At 44.8% G+C, this 24,699-nt stretch overlaps 1 long non-coding RNA gene across 1 annotated transcript in view; it reads right to left on the bottom strand.

Annotated features, from left to right (window-relative positions):
• Window positions 1-5,477: 5,477 nt before the first annotated feature.
• Window positions 5,478-24,699, bottom strand: part of LOC143817976 (uncharacterized) — a 73,191-nt gene continuing 53,969 nt past the window's right edge. Inside the window, exons 2-3 of the long non-coding RNA XR_013224236.1 lie at window positions 5,677-5,819; window positions 5,478-5,593 (exon numbers count right to left, since the gene is read on the bottom strand). This is a non-coding gene — a long non-coding RNA (uncharacterized LOC143817976). The remainder of the gene's footprint in view (window positions 5,594-5,676; window positions 5,820-24,699) is intronic.

Genomic DNA, 24,699 nt, shown 5'->3' with positions numbered 1-24,699 from the left:
TTTGACAGACTGCTTCACATTCTGGCACCCCATCTGACACTGAGTAATACGGTCATGAGGAAGGCCATCTCTGCTGAGGAAAGGCTTGCGGTAAGTAACACATTTTTTGTTTGTATGTCATTAGGCCTCTTTCACAGTGTGTCCGGTACGTGTGATGAAAGTTTTCACATGTACCCGGAGACACTGACAAACGTAGGGTCACTCAAATTAATGGGTCTATGCACGTCAGCGTGTTTTCGCAGGCCATGTGTCCGTAGCAAAACACGCTGACATGCCAGATTTTTACCATTTGCATGGTCCACAAAGTGTCCCACACACGGAAAACACACATTGATGTCCTCTGTGTGACACGCATTGGCACTGGTGAAGAAGCGCTACAGGAAGCGATGTTCCCTGGCGGCAGGTGATGAAGATGCTGTCATCATTATCCCTAGCTCTGCATGATTTCAGCGTCATCAGGGAAAAATGGGATTAGTCTTCAGCACCTGCCACAGCTAACTGCGCTTACTGTAGCGCTTTTTCCTTGCTAGCCATCCGTGTGGGAATGATGCAGCACATGGGCGGCACACGGTTGTCTCATGTTTGCCGCACACACACAGACACATGGATATGGATAGCTCTGGTACAGTGTTTTACGGTACCTGAAATATCATGTTTAAAACACACCAGGAACCTGTCGGCATTTTTGTCTGCTATAAGATGCGCCCACTGTCTTTCAGGGCTTATCTACAGCATTCTATAATGAAGCCCCTGGGTCAGAGGAGATAGATAAGAAAAATTAGACACAATTTGGATTATACCCATTGGTGGGTGCTATCGTGTGATCTTATCCACTAGCTGTGTCGCAGGTCCAGGTCCTGCACCTCCCTTCTTCTTGCGATACCACTCTCCTGCTTGCTTCATTGCTCTACTGCGCAGGCCTACTTTTGTGTCCTGATGAGGATAGAGCAAAGTCCGCAAATGTGTGTGTGCCTGGCCTCTCAGACCTTTCCTTGCGCTTGCTCACTGCAGGAATTGGTTATGCCCTCAACAGGCCAGAAAAGTACGGCTGAGCAGTAGAGTGTTGAAGCAAGCAGGAGTGCGGAGTTGCGAAAATATTGGAGTGGCCGGACACGGACCTGCAAGTCCCATGTGAGGTGACCGCCCCACGCAGTTGTGTGTTATTTTTTAATTTTTTTTTTTTTATACCCTTTGTGTTGGACCGGGGTGGTATAGCCAGCATTATAGAATGCTTCAGATAAGACCTGAAAGGCGGAGGCCACATCTTATAGTGGCCATAACTGCTGACAGGTTTCCTTACATTTTTGTGTGACATTTCTAATAATCTTTTCTTTTCCTTTGCAGATTTCTGGCCACAGGAGAGAGCTATACATTCCTGCACCTCCAATTTAGAGTTGGTAAATCCACCATCTCTAAAATTGTGAGGTGCACATGTAACGTGATCTGGCAGAGGTTGCAGTCCATCGAGATGCCTTCCCCAACCAAGGAGACTTGGCTGCAGGTTGTAGCAGGCTTTCAGTCTGTGGCCAATTTCCCAAACTGCATAGGTGCAGTCGATGGGTTCAGCAGCCACCACGATCAACATCACGCTTCTTTAATTATTATTAGGAAGTATTTTTCTGTGGTCCTGATGGCGGTGGCTGATACCCATTACAAATTTGTTGCCATTGATGATGGTGCCTATGGCACTACTGGGGACTCTCGGGTGTTGAGAACATCACAGATTGGTCTGCAAATTCTTCGAGATTGCAGATCGCTTCCAGCCCCACGACCTTTGCCGGGTTCCACACATCCAGTGCCCTTTGTGATGGTATTGGATGAGGCGATTCCCTTAATGACAACCCTGCTGCGCCCACACACATGAAGGGGATTGAATGCCCTGCGTAGGATTTTTAATTATCAGCTGAGTCGTGCACGAAGATATGTGGAATGCACCTTTGGGATCATGAGTAGTCAGTGGAGGATCTTTCACACACCCATCCAGTTGGACACAGACACCGTTGACGCTGTGATTAAGGCATGCTGTGTACTCCATAACTATGCTAGTGAGTACAGCACTGACGTAGATGTGGAGTACCAGCAGCCAGTATTTAATCCAGTGGTCAACGTGGGTCTGGGAAGGCCCTCCAACTCAGGAGTGCGTGTGAGAGAAACCTTCACTGAATACTTTATGAGTCCAGAAGGTGCTGTGCACTGGCAATACTCCTGTGCTGGTTTTGGGCTGTTTGAGCAGCAGAGAAGGATGAAACAAGATTAAGCCACCAAAAAGAAGATGCCAAGATCACTTTCAAATTCTGTCAGAAGAAGCCAAGTTCAATATAAAATAGTGTTTTATGTTTTTTATTAAAAAAAAATTCATCTGGATTTGTATGTAATAAAAAATTTATTGTTAATTTCATGTGGTTAGTTTTCTGTTTACTAAATGGTGTTTGTTGAAACAAATTATCATGATTCCTCGCCTTCCCATAGTCCCGTGCCCATATACCATCATACATATCCTCCATCCTATAGTGCAGTGCCCATATACCATCATACATATCCTCCATCCTATAGTCCAGTGCCCATATACCATCATACATATCCTCTATCCCATTGTCCACTGCCCATATACCATCATACTCTATCCTATAGTCCATCGCTCTTATACCCATGACACAGTCATACATAGAGGCCTTGTCTAGTCCCCTTATGCTAAAGTATATAAAAACAAAAATGACATTTTTAAATATAACTTTATTTTAAAACCAATAAAGAAATCATGACAAACATTGTCATTCATTTGTCAATATGAAATTATAATAAACTTTTGCCCAAAGAAATACATATTTGGACCACATAATAAAACATTTGCCAGGCGTCAACAAAGTTTATTGCTCTCTTGGTACTGAAGTGGGCCTTTTGGTGGCAACATCCAACTCGGCCTGGCAGGCTGGAAATATTTTCAACCAAAGTTAAGTGGCAGTCGGTGAGGGTCCCAGCCTTTGTGTGTTTCTTGCCTCAGAATGATGAGATTAGTGCTGGCTGGTCTGCTGTATGGGTACTCAGCTTCTCTTTGATGGGGTTCTCATAGATGGGGTTTTGGTCTCGGATGGAAAAGTCCCAAAAACCCCATCAATACTTCTTCATATGGCAAAATTGGGGCAGGGTCCACCAAAGCTGTCAGTGATATCTGCACCATAGTCATAAAAATTGACTGCCTATCCGGTGGCAGTGAGCGAGCCTTCCTTGCAATTGTCAAGGCAAAAAAGTCAAAATGATCCTCTGTAGTTGATTTTTTGATCAAATTCAGAGTATCATTTGCTATTTTAACAGTTTTATCATCATTTTTTTTCTTTTTTTTTTTTTGCTCTGCTCTCCTGCCACCGTATAGGCAGCTCTTTCTCTCCTCTCCGTTACAACAACTTCTGCGGAACCAGATGCTCCAACAGCTGCTGAAGCAGATGTGCCTGCAGCAGCTGCTGAAGATGTGGCACCAGCAAAAGCTGTTGCAACAGATGGAGAACTGGTGCCACCAGCTCCAGAGGAATTGCCTGCTCCATCTTCAATTCCTCATCAGCAGGAGGCTCAGGAGGTAAAAAGTTCCTTTCAGTCCTGTGTGAAAAAAAAAAACAATAATTAATTATTATGGTATTTTTCCAATGCTGCGGAGGAGCAACGCTTTGGACGCAGCAAAAAGGCCGCTCCGCCCAAAGCGCAGCCCCCTTTTTTGTTTGTGTGGTGATAACGCATGTTTTCATTTAACACATGCATTCTCACCACATGCTATCAATACACTGTGATAGTTATCTTGCTGAGTCAGAGAGCCAACGCAAGATAACTAGACATGCTGTGATGTCAAAAGACTCATGTCAAATGACGTAGGTCTGACACCTCCATCTTTGGAAGCATAGTGGAGACAGGATTTCTGAAAATCCCCTCCACTATGCTATAACATCTGGATATTCCTGACGAAGGAATTTAGTTCTGAAACGTGCGTCGGGCGTGTGTGTGTATGCTGGGCGGCACGGTACCTCAAGGTAATATTGACTATATATTTGTGTTTCCTGGGAATCTTTTATACTCAGCACTTAGCACTTTGTGTTCTCTAGCACTGTGCAGGGCTGGATTAAAAACCCTGCTACTTAATAACAACTTCTTTTTTTCATTGGCACTTTAGCAATTTTTGCACATATTGCACATTAATTTGGAGTTTTTATTTAATTTTTTACTTGAATTTGTATTTTGTTTCACTAATTTCTCAGGAAATAGGGGAGAATACCTGGCACATACCGTATATATATATGTGATTTTTTCACTGTGCATGTGGGTACCCGTATATTTATTGTGATATGCCGTCCATGCTGCACACTTTTTTATAGGATATACTGCATTTTTTTGTATATTTTGATTGACATCTTTGGGGCTTATATGTCTGGGTGCATGCAGAGACCGGTAACCCTGATGAAGAAGGTCGCCACTCCTTCGAAACGCGTCGGCTTTTGGTCTCTGCGCTGCCCCATACTACCTGTGTGACGTCACACGCTGAGCCTCGTGCCAGCTATTCTCTCTTCCCGCTCGTATCCAGGGACGCCACCGGCCGGGGCTTTCCCTGGCTCTACGCAGCTTCCGCAATTGCTGGCCCGCATTGCAGTCCACTACCTCTGCCCGCCTGCCCTCCCGCTAGTGTTCCACACGCCGGATCCTCCTTCTCTGACCTGTCCGTACTCACCACGCTCCATAGCGCTACATCTCCTGACGGTGAGTCCTTTACTGTGAGCGGTATTATCAGTGCTCCGGTTTGTTTTGGTTGGAGTGGGGCTGCTCCGCTGTGGTGGGGTTGTGCAGGCGAGCATATCATATGCGGTTTTGCGTGTTCCATCATCGCGGTAGTCCTTTACTTCTATTACTTCATCTTTTGTGCCCTTCCAGCGCGGATTCATTTGTTGTTATCATCATTCTCGGCTATTCATTGACAGTGGTGACACCTTCCTGTCTTGTCTCCTTGCAGCTGAGGGCTTTCATTCCATTGTATGAGGTAGCGCGTGTGCAATATTTGTTTATTTTGTATATTTTTCTGTATTTTAATATTAAATATTTTATATTTTGTATCACTGCTAAATATTAAACTAATAAAAGAATATAATTGATCCAACTGGTCTCATTGGTGCATCCGTTGCTTTGGTGATTGGTTTTGGTTCTTGGTTTAAGTGGTTTCCACTTTTTTCTTTCTTCAAAAGACACCCTGGTGAATAAATGTCATCATATTTATGATTATTTACATATAGTTTGTTTGAGATTGGGTTGTTCTTTTGTAAGTTTCTTCTAACATCTGGATATTGCGTATTGAACGCTGCGGCTGTACGCACCGTTCAATACGCAGCCAACTGTGCTACGCGACATGGAAACATAGCGGCTACATATATCGTTAACTAAAGATTTCTCTATCTTTGGTTTACAAATTACCTCCGCAATGTCCTGCTTGTGATCAGAAACTGCAATTCATCATAAAATGGAAATATTTTCCGACTGGAAGAGGAGCCACTTCTATCACAAGTGTTCACAAATTTAGTGAACCGGTCCCTCACTGACCACCACCTCTGTTTAATATCTCTCTCTAAAAAATATTTTAAAAAATTATAAATCTTAGTTAATTTTGTAGAAAGTATAATATTAATTGTTAAATAACATTATAATTACCAATTTGCAATTGCCTGGCATTTGTACAGGAATCCCATTCGGGATATAGGTCCCGAAATATTTTGGTCCAACAAATGTCGCGGTAATATTTGTCCTTATAGGACTCATATGCGGCATCCCATATTTGCTGGAAAATCATGAACCTACAATGAATACAATAATGTCATTAGATACTATATCAAAAACCAAAATAATCTTTAAAAATATATAATAAATTTGGCATATATTTAGATATAACCCCTACACTAACCCAAGGCCTAACCATAAGCCAAACACCAAAAAAGAAAAAAACTAAATCCAAAACATAACATAACCAGAACCCTAACCCCAACACACCCCTAACCCTAATCTCAACCCTATACCTAATCCCAACCGTAATCCCAACGCTAACCCTAATAGCAACCGTAACCCTAACCCTAATCCCAACCATAATCCCAACCCTAGTCCAAACGCTAACCCTAATAGCAACCCTAACCCTAATAGCAACCCTAACCCTAATCCCAACCCTAACCCTAATGTCAACCCTAACCCTAATGTCAACCCTAACCCTAATCCCAGTGTCAACCCTAATCCTAACCTCAACCCTAACCCTAATCACAATCCTAGCCCTAATCGCAAACCTAGGGAAAAAATTGCGTGGGCTCCAGCGCAATTTTCTGCGCCAGATTGGGAAAGCCGACGTGGGGTCCCCCTATATTTTATAGCCAGAAAGGCTATGCAGACAGCTGTGGGCTGATATTCATAGCCTAGGAAGGGGTTAATAGCCATGGATCTTCCCAGGCCATGATTATCAGCCCGAGGCTGTCTGCATTGCCTTTTCTGGCTATAAAAATAGGGGGACCCCCAAAAAATTGTCATGGGGTCCCCCTATATTTTATAGCCAGAAAGGCTACGCAGACAGCTGCAGGCTGATATTCATAGCCTACTAAGGGGCCATGGATATTGGACCCCCTGGCTACAAATACCAGCCCGCTGCCGTCCCAGAAAAGGCGCTTCTATAAGATGCGTCTATTCTGGCACTTAGCCTCTCTCTTTCCAATCCCCTGTAGCAGTGGGATATGGGGTAATAAGGGGTTAATGTCAACTTACTATTGTAAGGTGACATTAAGCTCGGTTAATAATGGAGAGGCGCCAATAAGACACCTATCCATTCTTAATCCAATAGTATTAATAAATAGTAAATTAAACACACAGACACTAGAAAAAAGTATTTTAATGAAATAAAGACACATTGTTTTTGACCATAATTTATTTTACGCTCAATCCAAGCGAAGCCCTCGTTCTCCTGGAAAAAAGGTAAAAATAGCAAACCAAATTTATACTCCCTGATCCGATGTAGTCCATAACGAGTGTCCCACAACGATCTGCCATGGAGAACAGACACATCAGGAGCTACGGCTCCTGCAGTGTGTAACTGCGCATGCACGAGAGTTTACCGGAGTTCATTGACTCTGGTACTCTCGCTTTACAGCACAGCTGCTTAGGAAAATTCTCATTGCCGGAAAATGACAGGCCGGAGCTGCAAAACTCCAGGAATCTCTGCGATACACTGCCAGGAGCATAGCTCTTGGTAATGTATCGCCGGAGGAAATGACAGATTGGTGTGGGACACTCGTCGGGATTTCTGCGGACAGGGAGTAAAAATTTGGCTTATTTTTTAAATTTTTTTTCCTAGGGGACAAAGGGCTTTGCGGAGGTGTATGTGCTGTATGGTGAGTATGCACTCCATGTTGTATGTACTGTCTGTCATGTATGTTACATGTATTGTATGTGTTTTGTGTTTAACTCAAAGTAGCAGAAGTAGTAGCATCCTCCCAGGATGCGCACAGAGGTGTATTAAGGTCATGAGGACATTGGAGTCACATTCATAGCTGTGGTTGCAATGCAGACTAAAATGAGTATAGGTCTTGGACATGCTGGTTGTCCAAGGCAGATTTAGGGAAAACCTGCTCTGGGCTTTTGTGTTGAAACATACTATAGGACCGTAGTAGCGCAGTCCATTTCATTCTGGGCCGGGTTTTCCAGATTCAAGTGAAAAACCCTGCACTATAGGGTTTGGGTGTGTCAGGATGAATGTCAGTCTGGCGTGTGCTAGAGGGCAGAGCAGTCTGCTCTGCAGTGCTCCCTCTGTGTGCGGCAACACAGACAAGCAGAGCCAAAGCAGCCAAGGCAGCTCAGGGGCCTGGCACCCACAGCGTACACAGCTGTGCACTCGCCCATGGCAACTGGTCTCAGAAGTGAACTGCCTTGTGCCCGGCCGTGAACTGGAGGTAGACTGTCCTGTGCCCGAAGGAGGACTGGCATGTTTAGTGACTGTAAACAGAAGGATATGGTTCCCAGCTGTGATACGGAGGATATCATGTGCTGTGTAATGCTGTGAGTAGAACATTAACAAGGTGGTTCAGTTGCCCATGGCAACTGGTCTCAAGAGGAGGACTGGCGTGTTTAGTGACTGTAATGGAGAGGATATGTTCCCCGGCTACGATCCGGTGGATATCGTGTGCTGTGTTTTGTTGAGTTGAACATTAAAGAGACATTTTTGCTACGTTTGCTACTGTGGCATCACATTACCTAAACTTATTAATATCATGTAGTATGGTGTGTTATGAAATACCATCTCAGAACCACTGGGATTTTTTAAAGCATTTCACAGTTATTACCACATAAAGTGACACTGATCAAAATTTAAAAATTTGACCTGGTGAGAAAGGTAAAAACATGTTTCAGGGTGAAGTGGTTAAAAGGAATCTGTCATCAGGTTTTTTCACCTAACCTAAGAGCACTATACTATAAAGTCAAAGATCCTCATTCCAGCTGGTTGCTGTAGTTTTGATAAAATCACTATTTCATCAACAGTAGGTCACCCTCCCCCCCACCGCACCATCCACTGATTAGCAGCTTTCTTAGTATGTGCAATGTACACAGAAAGCTTTTGATCAGGGGTGTAGGTGGGGTTATACAGAGCATTCAGAGAACTAGTACATATGCAGCCGTCCAAGTATACATGGCACCCCATCCCCATCCTGGTATACATGGCCCCCATTCTGGTTTATATAGCTCCATCCCAATCCTGGTATATGTGGCCCCCATCCTCGTATACATGGCCCCCATCCCCATCCTGTAATACATGGCCCTCATCCCTGTCCTGGTATACATGGCAGCCCATCCTGGCATACATGGCCCCCATCCCTATCCTGGTATACATGGCCCCCATTCTGGTTTATATAGCTCCATCCCAATCCTGGTATATGTGGCCCCCATCCTCGTATACATGGCCCCCATCCCCATCCTGTAATACATGGCCCTCATCCCTGTCCTGTATACATGGCCCCCATCCAAGTATACATGGCACCCCATCCCCATCCAGGTATACATGGCCCCCATCTCAATCCTGGTATACATACTCTCTCACTGCATGGGAGTGGAGAGCAGTGAATATTCATTTTCTTTAATACTGGGCACACTGTTAGTCGCAGCCGCTGGCTCCTGCAGCGATTGGGTGATCACGTGTACACCTTATTACAGAAAATTAATATTCACCGCTCTCCACACACATAGTCCCTCCCACCGCTTGGTGACAGCTACCGTGCATAGAAGCTGGAGGGACTATCAGCATGAAGAGAAGTGAATTTTCATTCTTGTTAACAGCGGGCACATGTCTTAGCTGCAGTGCCTACTTTGACCCTCTCCTTGACCGCTGCCGCTTCCCCCCATCCACAGCCAAACCACATAAGGTACATCTGGACTATTAGATGCACCTTCATTTTCTTCCAAAATTTTTAAAGGAAAAAGGTGTGTCTTATAGTCTGAAAAATACAGTAATGGCTCATACACGAAGGTATGGCCAAAAGATGTTTCATGTAAAACCCCAACAAAAGACAAGCGTGCACTCCCTCTACCCGGAGAAAGGAAGAATTGCATGTCATAAGAATCATTAAAATCCGGAATAGTCTCTCAGGAGCTCTTCACAGTGGGAATTTAGATAAAAATAACATAAATGATAATGTAAATGTGTAAAGTTCTCTGAATGCTTAGCCCAATAAATCGATAATTGGAATAAGGACTCAGTAGGGAAAGATTAGCTCTTCTGAGGCAGACCGGATTGTGCATTGTGGTTGCACACATAACCATTCCTTTTATCCTTTCTAGAGATCGGCGAACCCGAACAGTAAGGTTTGACGTCCATACTGAACACTTACTTTTTGGGCATGGACACCGAACACGGACTTCACCAGGAAGTCCATGTTACTGTTCGAGTTAGGCTCCCCAAACACCGGGTGTTTGTCATGCAGTCATGTGCATGACAGAGCAGAAAACACTGCTTCTGATCGGCTGTAAAATCATTACCTCTGGTCAGACAGCCATGGTTCCCACGAGGCCAAATGACAGCGTGAGCCCGCAGCTGTGATCAGAGGTATATAGTTTACCTCCAGTCACTGATGTCGGATAATGGGACTATTGCTTCCATCAGACTACGCCTGCTGCCGCTAATAACAGAAAAATCAGGCAGCAGCTGACGGGATTCATCAGAGGGTGCCTGCGCTCTAAATCAATTTAAAAAATGGCATGGGTTCCCCTGTATTTTTGATAACCAGCCAGGCAAAACTCACAGCTGGGGGCTGCAACCCTCAGCTGTCAGCGTTAACAAGGCTGGTTATCAAGAATAGAGGGGTCCCCAAGCTGATTTTTTAATTATATAAATAAATAATTTAAAAAAACCAAGTGGGATTCCCCCAATTTTTGACAACCAGCCTTGCTAAAACAGACAGCTGGGGTCTGGTAATCTCACACTGGTAAAAGCCAAGGATATTGACCCCCCAACCTAAAAATAACAGCCCGCAGTTGGCCATAAAAGGCACATCTGTGAGATGCGCCAATTCTGGCACTTTGCCCGGCTCTTCCCACTTGCACCGCAGCAGTGGCAAGTGGGATTCATATTTGTGGGATTAATGTCAACTTTGTATTGTCTGGTGACATCAAGCCCACAGATTAGTAATGAAGAGGTGTCTATGAGACACCTATCCATTACTAATCCTGTAGTTGTATTGTAAATAAAAACACAAGAATAAAGTCTTTTATTTGAAAAAAACCAAAATACACTTTTTCTTTTTTTATTTAAAAATATCAACCACAGTTATACTCACCTAAAGCCCTATCCATTGAATCCCTCGTCTCCTGTAAGAATAGCAAAACTAAAAAAACAACAATATCCCTCACCTGTCTGTCGTTCTTTCCCACATCGTAATCCATGTCTGGGTATAAATAGTTTTCAACAGCAGAAGAGTGTTTGGCACCACTGCATCGCTTTTACCTCAAAGTGATGAAATGAGGGTAACCACACTGAATCATGAGCGCCATAAAGCCTCAAAAAACACAGCTGTAGGTGTGCAATCCATATGGAAAAAAAAACCTGGAGATCCACAATAACCGAAGAAAATAATGGATGTGCAGCTCAGGCACGGGAGACATGTGCAAGGTACGTCATCAAGGTTACTGCCGGTCACTGATGTTGCATTTCCAGGCGGGTGAACAGCAGTGACCTCCCTCCTGTGTTCACTACAGTTCACTGGGAGAATTTCACTGTGGTGAATTTGAATTTAGGTGAACTCGCCTCTCACTGGAGGGGGGCCACTGCAGCTCAGCCCTGCTGGAAACGTAGCCTCAGTAACCGGAGGTAACCTCGATGAGGTCACCGCTGCTCACTAATGCTGTGTTTGCAGCAGCTCATTCTCCCAGTGGTTCTCAGTCTGCACGGTCGCATGTTGGCACCATCCTGGTTGAGAACAGGTAATCCCCAGACATGGATTACAGCGTGTTCAGAACGAAGGACAGGTGAAGGATGTTGTTGTTTTTTATTTTGTTTTAATACAGGAGACGAGGGATTTAATGGAATGGGTGTTAGGTGAGTATAACTGTGTTTGTTATTATTAAATAATAAAAAAGGAAAAATGTGTTTTGTTGTTATTTCAAATAAAAGACTTTATACTAGCTGTGTCTTACTTAAGGTTGTCCACTAGTTTATCATTGATAACTTATCCTTAAGTCTGATCGGTCAGGGTCCAACACTTAGCATCCCTGCCAATCAACCATTGATATGTAGTAGGTAACCTCTTTAAAGAAATTTAGCAAAACACAAATTTTACTCTAAATTCATCTTTCCTCGTCTCTCAACATTTTCCTTTCTGCTTACTAATTAGCTGCAATGACATCATATTCTTTGAGCTCTTAACCTCATCTTGCTTTTGCTGATGTATCACATTACAACTGGTGTTTGGCAATGTCTGTTCAATATAATGAGCATCAGTAGCAGAACACTGATAAAAAGTGGTTGAGATTGGAGTCAAGATTGAACTGACCTATTGCAAAGAGCAATAATGAAATGAGCAAGATCTCTAGTCTCATTATATACTGTATGTCATAGCTTTAGTCATGGTCATGCAATGCAGCTTTCCTTCTCAGTTACATTAGGTTCATCCTTATTGCTTGGAAGATGAGAAATGGCTTCTAACTTATGGCTTCCATACTCTCTGGCACCTACTAAGAAGGATTATTTCATTTCCCTCAGTAACCTAGCATTTATAAAAAAACATTCACTTTAATTTCATAATTCAGCAGTTATCGGTTACAGACTGACATGTGATCCCCTGTTCTTACTAAATTCTGTTTTTTCTTATAGTAAATTGTACATGACACATTCTAAGACCATTATTGGTTTCTCCATCCAGAAGATTCTGTCCAACATGCCCTGTAAGTGCTAGCCTAGCCTATCTTATTAAACTTTCATTTAAAAAGAGGATTGCTCTTGTTCGCTGCCCTGGCTGTCATTAGAAAGACCACACATGCTAGGGCTCATCCCACTGAATGCCCATACTTCTTCCCCTTTGGCAGAACACTACTCACACAAAACAGGGTGAGGGTACAACACTCCAATAAGACTACTTTATTGGGTCATTAATTAACAGCATATATTACATTCCTAGCAGGACACAAGATAATATAAGGGTCTGGGCCAGGGCTGTAGTCATGGCCAAACACTCTGGTGCATCAGTGCCCTGGTTTCCCAATACATGAAAACATTGTCCATTACTATGTGTACCTGTGGCTCCATTCTCTGCGTCATCAGGATCGCCTCTGCTTCACTGCAGGTTCCCATCAATAGATGCAACAAAGATTGAGACACAGTCCTTTCCAACTTAAAATCAATAACTTTACTTCAAGCTTTACACAGCACATCCAGACTCTTCACAGCAATTACATCAGAATCAGCATTACAGATTTCCTCTTCTCTCCCTGCACCTTCCTTTCACATAACACATACCTGGGTTGGACCGTGCCGCACAGGACCTCAGTGTCCTCCCAATTCAGCTCTGCCACGGTTAGGCCTTTCTCAGTCTGCTTCACTTCAGACAAAAGAGTTTCCACCTCCGGAGCTAGTTGCCACCTGGCGAGTGACCTGCCCTTCAGTATTGTGCTCTGTGAAGTCCCAGTGCTGTCCTGCTCCCAGCCCACTGCTTCTGAGTTCTGCTCCAGCCACTGTTTCGCCCCGGTACTGAGGACATCTGCCCAAGCTATAAGCTGCCACATTCTAGGGCTAACTGTGTCCGCGTACTGTCTTCTTTCTTAATGCTGTGCTGGCCTCCGCTTCTCTGGCTTGATGCTGTGGATGGCTGGGCTCTCTCCATTAAATCAAATAATGCTGCATGGTAGCTGCTAATGTCCTGGGCCTTGAGCCCATGTGGACTGTCTAGGCGCTCGGCCCTTCTGATTAGACACAGGAAACACTCCTTCCCTTAGCTGCAGCTGACCCCTCCTACAGTAACTGGTATTATGTACACTGAACCACAACCATGCTAACCTAGGTGTACTAAAATGCCCCATCTAGTGGCCAAACTTAGTACTACATTGTCCCCATATAACAGACACACCAAATTACAATATATACATTTAGCAGAACAAAACATGGTAATACACTTGATTGTGTAGCAGTACCACTATACACTGCTCAAAAAAATAAAGGGAACCCTTAAACAACAGAATATAACTCCAAGTAAATCAAACTTCTGTGAAATCAAACTGTCCACTTAGGAAGCAACACTGTTTGACAATCAGTTTCACATGCTGTTGTGCAAATGGAATAGACAACAGATGGAAATTAATGGCAATTATCAAGACACACTCAATAATGGAGTGGTTCTGCAGGTGGGGACCACAGACCACATCTCATTACCAATGCTTTCTGGGTGATATTTTGGTCACTTTTGAATGTTGGTTGTGCTTTCACACTCGTGGTAGCATGAGACGGACTCTACAACCCACACAAGTGGCTCAAGAAGTGCAACTCATCCAGGATGGCACATCAATGCGAGCTGTGGCAAGAAGGTTTGCTGTGTGTGTCAGCGTAGTGTCCAGAAGCTGGAGGCGCTACCAGAAGACAGGCCAGTACACCAGGAGATGTGGAGGGGGCTGTAGGAGGGCAACAACCCAGCAGAAGGACCGCTACCTAAGCCTTTGTGCAAGGAGGAACAGGAGGAGCACTGCCAGAACCCTGCAAAATGACCTCCAGCAGGCCATAAATGTGCATGTGTCTGCACAAACAGTTAGACCATCCTCATGGAGTGGGTTTCTGAGTGCCCGACATCCACAGATGGGGGTTGTGCTCACAGCCCAACACCGTGCAGGACACTTGGCATTTGCCACAGAACATCAGAATTGGCAAATTCGCCACTGGCGCCCTGTGCTCTTCACAGATGAAAGCAGGTTCACACTGAGCACATGTGACAGACGTGACAGAGTTTGGAGATGCGGTGGAGAGCGATCTGCTGCCTGCAACATCCTTCATCATGACCGGTTCGGCAGTAGGTCAGTAATGGTGTGGGGTGGCATTTCTTTGGAGGGCCGCAGAGACCTCCATGTGCTCGCCAGCGGTAGCCTGACTGCCATGAGGTAACGAGATGAGATCCTCAGACCCCTTGTGAGACCATATGCTGGTGCTGTTGGCCCTGGGCTCCTCCTAATGCAGGACAATGCCAGACCTCATGTGGCTGGAGTGTGTCAGCAGTTCCTGCAAGATGAAGGCATTGAAGCTATGGACTGGCCCGCCCGTTCCCCAGACCTGAATCCGATTGAACACATCTGGGACATCATGTCTCGCACAATCCACCAACGTCACGTTGCACCACAGACTGTCCAGGGGTTGGCAGATGCTTTAGTCCAGGTCTGGGAGGGGATCCCTTAGGAGACTATCCGCCGCCTCATCAGGAGCATGCCCAAGCGTTGTAGGGAAATCATACAGGCACATGGAGGCCACACACACTGCTGGGCATCATTTCCTTGTCTTGAGGCATTTCCACTGAAGTTGGATCAGCCTGTAACTTCATTGATTCAGAGCATCATTCCAACTCCAGACCTCCGTGGGATATTAGTTGTGATTTACGTTAATCATTTTTAGGTTTTATTGTTCTCAACACATTCCAATATGTAATAAATAAAGATTTACAACTGGATTAGTTCATTCAGTGATATCTAGGATGTGGGATTTTAGTGTTCCCTTTATTTTTTTGAGCATTGTATAAGAGGTGGTAATACACTTAAATTGTGTAGCAATACCATCACACGTAAACCTATATACAAGCACTGATAACATATGGCACCGGGACGAGAGGGAAAGGCAAAGGCAGTAACGTATTTTACCATACCCCCTACAATGGTGTAAGTGTCAAGTCTTATCCTTCCGCTGGCTCACCAGAGAGTAGAACCTCAGTGATTTCAGAGCATCCAGACCAACTACCCCAACCAGCAGCACCCCATTTGTGGATGGCACCCTCTGAGAGCGGCAAGCTTAGGTAGCTGACTGAGAACAGCAAGGTACTGTATGTGGCCAGGTGACCAGATTGTTCCAACTTGGGTTATCCAAACAAATTTGTGGGCTCAATGTTGGGCAGTGGAGAAGTTCTGTAATCCATCAGCTGGAACCATAGGCTGAAGTCCTGTAGAATGAGACTGGTGACAGGACCAGGCTCGTTTTACATCCCTTGGCTCTCATTTCAGGGCATTGTGTCCCACAGGATTGGGGGAGATAATCATGGCTGCTAGTTCAATTAGAATGCATAATTGTTCTCCAAATGATGCAGACTAGTACACTGCAGAGGGTTGATGCAATCTGCAATCAGCAGGCATTCCACTGTGATAGAAATATATATATCATGTAGATCTCACTTGCATGTATACTCCTCTATAATCATATATACTTATATATCCACAGCTAATATATACTCAGCTAGTTTATAATCAATTGCTCGGCTTGACCACATGAGCTAGGCCAGATGGTTCCTCGGTACTTTCCAGACACCCAAAAAGCAGAACAGTACCAGATGTATTAAGTGATGATCAGATGTCTCAACTTTGTCCTAGATGCAGAGAGCTACATTTTAGTTGCTTAATCAGCATTCATATGTGCATTAATCACAATATTCCATATATATTTAGATAACCAATAACAGAGGAGCTAGACAATATGGTAATTAACTAACCACCCCTAACCACTCCTTCCTATATGCAATTATAAAACTATTTATGTACAATAAGTCATCAGTATTGATGGAATGTTTTTCTGTCACAATGGTGTACAGTCAATTCTTGATGAGCGCTCCAAATACTCAGTCTTATTGGGAACGGCCGCAGCACACACAGGGATAAATTTATCCAAACCAAATTTCCATAACATCTGGAGCTCAACGTGGGGCATGGACGAAACACACAGGGGACCCTGCTGACCAGAGAGATGGAGGTGTTGGCCACGGCCTTGGTTCACGGGACGGAGACTGCGCAGCTCCATAAGTAAGGTAAGAAAATGTTATCATCTTACCTGAAAGTCCCCTGTGCCCAGTCCGGGTCTATACCTCTTGCCGGTCAGGTGTGGTCACCACCGCATTCCCAGGTGGTGTAAAAAGTCCAAGCCCGTATCCAACAAACCCTGGGATATAAGTCAAGGTGTCTGCTGTGTACCGTGTATGTGTTCCATGTTTGTGTAAGGTCCGGGAGAAAGTTGGAATGGTGACTGTTTTGTTTGTGGTTGCTGGGTAACAGACCGCAGGAGGTCAAATCGCTCGATAAGTTATTGCAGGATTCCCGTGCATAGGAGGGACAGGTAGTCCCAGGGCAGGAGGTCCCAGGCTCCAGGCTCAGGTAGTGATAACTTAGAGGGCTACTGCAGATTCCCGCAGTGCCGGCGAGCAAGTTAGGACGACCGGACCGGGGTGGTAGATTTCCCTCTTGTGTTTCTCACTCAGGCGGCCCGGGCACAGGTGTGCCCAGTGCGATTGGCAGTAGTCTGGTCCCAGAGCAACCTGCACGTGTCACAGAATAATAACGAGGGCATTGATTCTCCCGGACGTCTGTATCTGTTTGTCCTTGTCATGTATTGCTGCTTTAAGTGATAACAGCTGTAATTGCATACAATTGTAAAGGAAAGTTTTTTTTCTCTTTTCTGAACTTCCCCTTCTCCACGCTGCTAGCAGAGATATATAAATTGTAAATCACACTGTCACATCTGTTTTTGCAAAGTTTCCTGTTTCTGCATTCTGAGTAGTGCTACAGTGTAGCAATTTTTGAAGAAGTGAAACTAAGTGGTATCTATCATTTTTGCTGTGACATACTTGTTTTCAGATACGTGATTTTAGGCTTTAGATACAGCAGCATAAGAAAAGGGGAAGTGTGTGTGTCTGACTGCGTTTGAGCACAGAGGGGAAAAAAAAAAAAAAGAGAAAAGCCGTTTTAACTTTTTACTCTTTTGAAGGTTTTCCTTCTGTCTTTTTTCATTTTTAAGTTTTTTTAAAAGTTTTTTTAATTAAGTTTTCCAAAGTTTTCCTTTCTGTCTCTTTACTTTTTTTAAAGTTTTTCCTTTTGTATCAAAATTTTAAGGTTTTGGTTGTGTACCAAGGTTTTGATGGTTTTCTTTTCTTTTGGTTTCAACTTCTTGCACCAACTTTTTGAAGGTTTTCTTTCCTTTTTGTTTTTGTGTTGTTATATATCAATCTTTCTGAAGTTTTTTTGTTGTTTTCTATTTCCTTTTTTTTTTTTTTTCATTTTTGTTTTTGCCATGGGGCCAAGCAACAGGAGGGTCTTTTACTTCCTGGAGAAAAAATGGCCCCCCAGATAGTGGCAGAACACGAAGGTGTTAAGTATGTGAAGAATTTTAGAAGGTATAAAGTATGTGAAATCCATAAGAATGGCAGACTTCAGACTGCAGAACGGCATGACGTAGAAAGGAAAATAAGGGAAGTTAGCTGATGTTAAATTGCTGAATGCTAATACATGGTATATAGTAGCAGCAGAGCTTACATCGCTTATGTGGTACAGAAAGATATGTGAACAAACCAAGAAGTGATTTTTGTGTGTATAAGATGGGGAAAGGTATTAAGCTATCAGCACCTCCCCATACATTGGGCATGTGCAGTCTGCTCTCAACAGAATCCATGGTATAGGGAGTTTTTGAACAGTATGTGGCGTGCCCCGTCCCTCCCTACAGGGAGAAGGCATCATAGTTCCAACTATGCCTTCTAAGACTGCAAAGAGGGGGAGGAATTCTCTTTTCTATCCTCCTTTTTCTCTGTCACTCTTTCTCTCCTCCTTCTTCTCTCTCACTCTCCTTTCCTCTCCTCTTTCTCCACACTTTTCTCTCTCTCTCCCCCACACCTCTCTACTCCTCCTTCTCCACACCTCTTTCCTCCTTTTTCACTCACCCTCTCTCTCCTCCTTCTCCACTCCCCAACCACACCTATCTTCTCCTCCTGTTTCTTCTCCACTCCCTTCAACCAATCCTCCTGTTTCTTCTTCCTCTCTCTCTCCACCTCCTTCTGCACACCCTGATTCTCCCCCTTTCTCTTCACCACACCTTTCTATCTCTCTCTATCTCCTAATTCTCCTTCTCCACACCTCTTTCCTCTTTCTTCACTCACCTCCTTCTTTTCCCTCTCCTCCACACCTCCCATCTCTCTCCTCCGTCTGTTCCTTTTTCTCACTCCCCACCTCCTCCTCCTATACTCCTTTCATCAACCAACAGTCTATAGGAAACTTCAGAGGAAAGTGCAATCACGCAGAAAGTCTATGAAGCACAATTATTCTTGAGGATACTTGACACGAATAAGTCCTTGGTAGTCCAAACACAGATAGATATGCTTATAAGGCAGTTCAAATAATATCTTAGCACAACCAGGGAGGCCTGGGTAAAAGTCTCAGGTTTAAGCAGGGCAGCAACAGCTTACATGTCCAGCAAATGCAGATGAAAACAAACACAAGCAGCCAGATGGAGGATGACTGGAAACTGATGTATGCAGCAGAAACTCAGAGCAGAGTAGCAGGATCTCCACACAGGTTCACAGGAGCAGGTGCAAAGCCAGGGAGTCGCCAGGGTGGAGCTGGATGCAAGGCAGAATACTCTAGCACAGACTAAAGGCTGGGGTGGAGTTATATAGCAGGAAGACACAGTGCACATGAGACCAAAAGGTAATCAAAATGTTCAGAGTCCTGACATTACTCCCTCCTTAGAAGCGGCCTCAGGACGATCCTGGACCTGGTTTCTCAGGGAATCTTTGATGAAAACGAGAGATCTTCTATTGGGCATTGATGTTTTCCACAGGTTCCACAAGAGTCTTTCTCAGAGGAATATCCATGCCATCTTATAAGATATTGGAGACGATTCCTGCGAATCCTGGAATCAACATTTTCCTCCACCACAAATTGTTCTTGCACATCAATCACCACAGGCTGCGGAGGTGGCACAACACGTCCCTGGAAGGTATTAGGAGATACAGGCTTTAGTAAAGATACATGAAAAACTGGTTGTACCTTCATAGTCCTAGGCAGCTTCAGACGGCAGGCCACAGAGCTCACAATACCGTTGATCTTAAAGGGCAAATTAATTTCTGTCCAAGTTTTTGTGAAGGAACGTTTAACTTCAGATTCTTAGTTGATAACCACACGGAATCTCCTACCTTGAACATGGGTGCAGGTTTACGGAATCTATCAGCCGATCTCTTATAACGTTCTTGAGCCGTGGTCAGGGATTCCTTCAGAACCTCCAGATTTTGCCTCATCTCAGTAAGCCTTTCCTTGACTGCTGGAACCGGAGAATTAATTGGAGACCTAGGTAAGATACATGGATGATAGCCCAGATTGGCAAAGAAAGGAGTGAACTTAGTGGAGGCGCTCTGAGAATTGTTGTATGAAAATTCGGCTAACGGCAGTAATTCCAACCAATCATCTTGGAGATGGCTAACATATAGTGTTGAGCATTCCGATACCGCAAGTATCGGGTATCGGAATTCCGATACCGAGATCCGATACTTTTGTGGTATCGGGTATCAGTATCGAAACAACATTAATGTGTAAAATAAAGAATTAAAATAAAAAATATTGCTATACTCACCTCTCCGACACAGCCTGGACCTCACCGAGGGAACCGGCAGCGTTGTTTGCTTAAAATGCGCGCTTTTACTTCCTTCCGTGACGTCACGGCTTGTGATTGGTCGCGTGCCGCCCATGTGGCCGCGACGCGACCAATCACAGCAAGCCGTGACGTAATTTTCAGGTCCTCAATGCCTAATTCTAGGCATTCATGATTTTAAAATTACGTTCCGGCTTGTGATTGGTCGCGTCGCGGTCAAATGGGCGACGCGACCAATCACAAGCCGTGACGTCACGGGAGGCAGGAGACGCGCGCATTTTTAAAATTACGTCACGGCTTGTGATTGGTTGCGTGCCGCCCATGTGACCGCGACGCGACCAATCACAGCAAGCCGTGACGTAATTTCAGGTCCTGATGCCTATTTCTGCATTCAGGACCTGAAATTACGTCACGGCTTGCTGTGATTGGTCGCGTCGCGGTCACATGGGCGGCACGCAACCAATCACAAGCCGTGACGTAATTTTAAAAATGCGCGCGTCTCCTACCTCCCGTGACGTCACGGCTTGTGATTGGTCGCGTCGCCCATGTGACCGCGACGCGACCAATCACAAGCCGGAACGTAATTTTAAAATCATGAAGGCCTAGAATTAGGCATTGAGGACCTGAAAATTACGTCACGGCTTGCTGTGATTGGTCGCGTCGCGGCCACATGGGCGGCACGTGACCAATCACAAGCCGTGACGTCACGGAAGGAAGTAAAAGCGCGCATTTTAAGCAAAGAACGCTGCCGGTTCCCTCGGTAAGGTCGAGGCTGAGTCGGAGAGGTGAGTATAGCAATATTTTTTATTTTAATTCTTTCTTTTACACATTAATATGGATCCCAGGGCCTGAAGGAGAGTTTCCTCTCCTTCAGACCCTGGGAACCATCAGGAATACCGTCCGATACTTGAGTCCCATTGACTTGTATTGGTATCGGGTATCGGTATCGGATTAGATCCGATACTTTGCCGGTATCGGCCGATACTTTCCGATACCGATACTTTCAAGTATCGGACGGTATCGCTCAACACTACTAACATAGCATCTTAGATATTGTTCCAACGTCTGGTTGGTACGCTCAGTCTGACCATTTGTCTGGAGATGGTAAGCGGAAGAGAGACAGACATTAATATTGAGTGCAGAGCAAAACCCCTTCCAGAATCTTGAAGTGAACTGTACTCCACGGTCAGAGATGATCTCATCTGGGACCCCATGCAGCCGGAAGACATTCTGAATAACCAAGTTCACTGTATCCTTAGCTGAGGGGAGGCCAGTGCATGGAACAAAATGAGCGGCTTTAGTCAGGCGATCAACTACCACCATGATCGTATTCATGCCCCCCGATGTAGGCAGCTCCACAATAAAGTCCATTGATATAGACCCCCAAGGTCAGGACGGAACAGGTAATGGTTGCAGGAGACCCGTAGGTGCCACACGAGGAGTCTTGTAGCGAGCACATACCTCGCAAGAGAGAACATAGTCCTTAGTATCCTTCAGGCAAGTTGTCCACCAGAAAAATCGGCTTAGGAACTCTTGTGTCTTCTGTACCCCCTGTGACCAGCCAACTTGGAGTCATGTACCAACTTGAGGATCTGCAGACGGCCGGCCTCAGGGACGTAGATACGTCGATCTCTGAACCACATGCCACCCTTAAAGACAAGACTAATATCAACAGGTGGGTTGGCCAGAAATACATCACCGTCATAAGCCTCCCTGCACTTCTTCCACAAGTCCTGATCGTGGATAACTCTGATCAAATTGGCATCAGATAGAATGGTCTTGGACGGGGCTCCAGGTACAGAATCTGCAGCATGGATTTGGGATAAAGCATCAGCCTTCCCATTACGAGAACCTGGACGGTACGAGATAACAAAGTTAAATTGATTTAAAAATAAATTCCAACGAGCCTGACGAGGAGAAAGACATCTAGCGGATCTGAGGAACTCTAAATTGCAATGGTCAGTAAGCACTACGATCTGTTGTGCAGCTCCTTGCAGATGATGCCTCCATTCCTTGAAAGCCGCAATAATAGCCAGCAATTCCTTGTCTCCCACATAGTAATTCTTCTCTGCTGAAGTTAGTCTACGGGAAAAGAAAGCACAAGGATGTAGCAGACCCTTCTCTCCAGTTTTTTGGGAGAGAATAGCCCCCAAGGCATTATCAGAAGCGTCCACCTCCACAATGAAAGAAAGTGTTGGATCTGGTTGTATCAACAGCGTGCTGAGGTGAAACAGATCTTAAGCCGATCAAAAGCTTCTTGAGCCTGTGATGACCACTTAAAGGGCTTTTCCTTCTTTGTCAAGGAAGTAATGGGATGGACAATATCAGAAAAATTTCGAATAAAGCATCTGTAGAAATTTGCAAAACCAATAAAACGTTGCACCTCCTTAACGTTCTTGGGTACCGGCCAGTCAAGGATAGCCTGAATCTTACCAGATTCCATGTTCAGCCCCTGGGGAGAGATGATATAACCTAAGAACTGTATCTCAGAACGATGGAACTCGCATTTCTCCGGCTTGATATACAGATGGTTCTCTTTCAGACGTCTTAAAACAGCTTTGACATGTTCTTCATGCTCCTGTAGAGAGTCAGAAAAGATTAGAAAATCGTCCAAATAGATCACCACAAACTGGTCCAACCAATCTCTGAAAATGTCATTAGCAAGGTGTTGAAACGTTGCAGGGGCATTACAAAGCCCGAAGGGCATCACGAGATATTCAAAGTGTCCATACCGGCATCGGAATGCTGTCTTCCACTCATCCCCTGGACGAATACGCACCAAATTATAAGCCCCACGAAGATCCAGTTTAGAGAACACCTTAGCATGGCGGACTCTTTCCAGTAATTCGGGAATCAGAGGCAAAGGGTAACGATTCCGTACGGTTACCTTATTGAGCTCTCGATAGTCCACACAGGGTCTCAGGGACCCATCCTTCTTCTTTACAAAAAATATAGGTGCCCCTGCTGGTGAGGAAGAAGGATGTATGAAGCCTTTGGCCAGATTTTCATCAATATAATCCTTTAAGGCTTGAAGCTCAGGTGCCGCCAAAGGATATATGTTACCAAAAGGAATAGCTGCCCCAGGAAGCAACTCAATGGGACAGTCATAGTGCCTGTGTGGAGGAAGCTGATCTGCATTCTTCTTGTCACAGATGTCAGAGAACTCTTTATATGCTGAAGGTAAGGTAAATACCTCTACCGGTGGTACTGTAGCTGTGGACTCGGGGACAGCTTCAGTTAATGCTGAGTTGCTCCTTATTGGAAAGATAATCTCCTTGGTCTCCCAGTTGATAGTTGGATTCTGGGAACGCAGCCAAGGGATGCCTAAAATCACAGGAAAATGAGGAGAAGAAATTAACAAGAAAGAGAGTTGCTCTTGATGATTAGGCTCCAACAAAATCTCAAGGGGTGCGGTCTCCTGATCCACAGGCCCGGAGATTACCATCCACTGTTTCCATGGTAATTGGAGAGGCTCTTTGCTGAATTTCAGTACCATGCTCCTTGGCAAATGCGATATCCATAAAATTGCCACCTGCACCAGAGTCAATCATAGCTGCACTGGAAATCCACTGTCCTGTACACAGGATCTTAATTGGTGCTAGCTAGTGTTGAGCATTCCGATACCGCAAGAATCAGGTATCGGCCGATACTTGCGGTATCGGAATTCCGATACCGAGTTCCGATATTTTTGTGGTATTGGAAATCGGAATCGGAAGTTCCCAGTGTATGGTTCCCAGGGTCTGGAGGAGAGGAGACTCTCCTTCAGGCCCAGGGATCCATATTCATGTAAAAAATAAAGAATTAAAATAAAAAATATGGATATACTCACCCGCCCGGCGGCCCCTGGACCTTACCGATTGTAACCGGCAGCCTCCGTTCCTAAGAATGAGGAGTTTAGGACCCTCGATGACGTCGCGGCTTGTGATTGGTCGCGTGCCGCTCATGTGACCGCTCACGCGACCAATCACAAGCCACGACGTCATCGCAGGTCCTAAACTCCTCATCCTGTAATGATTATAAGGGATAACTCAGGAGACTCTTTGCATGGAACAAGCAACTACAGGACACAGTTTTATAAGTGGTAAAGTCTATATTATCACACTTGATGTAAAAATAAACGCAGCTTAACAGTCTATAGGAAACTTCAGAGGAAAGTGCAATCACGCAGAAAGTCTATGAAGCACAATTATTCTTGAGGATACTTGACACGAATAAGTCCTTGGTAGTCCAAACCCAGATAGATATCCTTATAAGGCAGTTCAAATAATATCTTAGCACAACCAGGGAGGCCTGGGTAAAAGTCTCAGGTTTAAGCAGAGCAGGAACAGCTTACATGTCCAGCAAATGCAGATGGAAACAAACACAAGCAGCCAGATGGAGGATTACTAGAAACCGATGTATGCAGCAGAAACTCAGAGCTGAGTAGCAGGATCTCCACACAGGTTCACAGGAGCAGGTGCAGGTGCAAAGCCAGGGAGTCGCCAGGGTGGAGCTGGATGCAAGGCAGAATACTCTAGCACAGACTAAAGGCTGGGGTGGAGTTATATAGCAGGAAGACACAGTGCACATGAGACCAAAGA

The sequence above is a fragment of the Ranitomeya variabilis genome, chromosome 3 (assembly GCF_051348905.1).
Source record: "Ranitomeya variabilis isolate aRanVar5 chromosome 3, aRanVar5.hap1, whole genome shotgun sequence".
Taxonomy (NCBI): Eukaryota; Metazoa; Chordata; class Amphibia; order Anura; family Dendrobatidae; genus Ranitomeya; species Ranitomeya variabilis.
The sequence above is the reverse complement of the archived record's forward strand: the minus strand, read 5'-3'. Positions and strand labels throughout refer to the sequence as shown.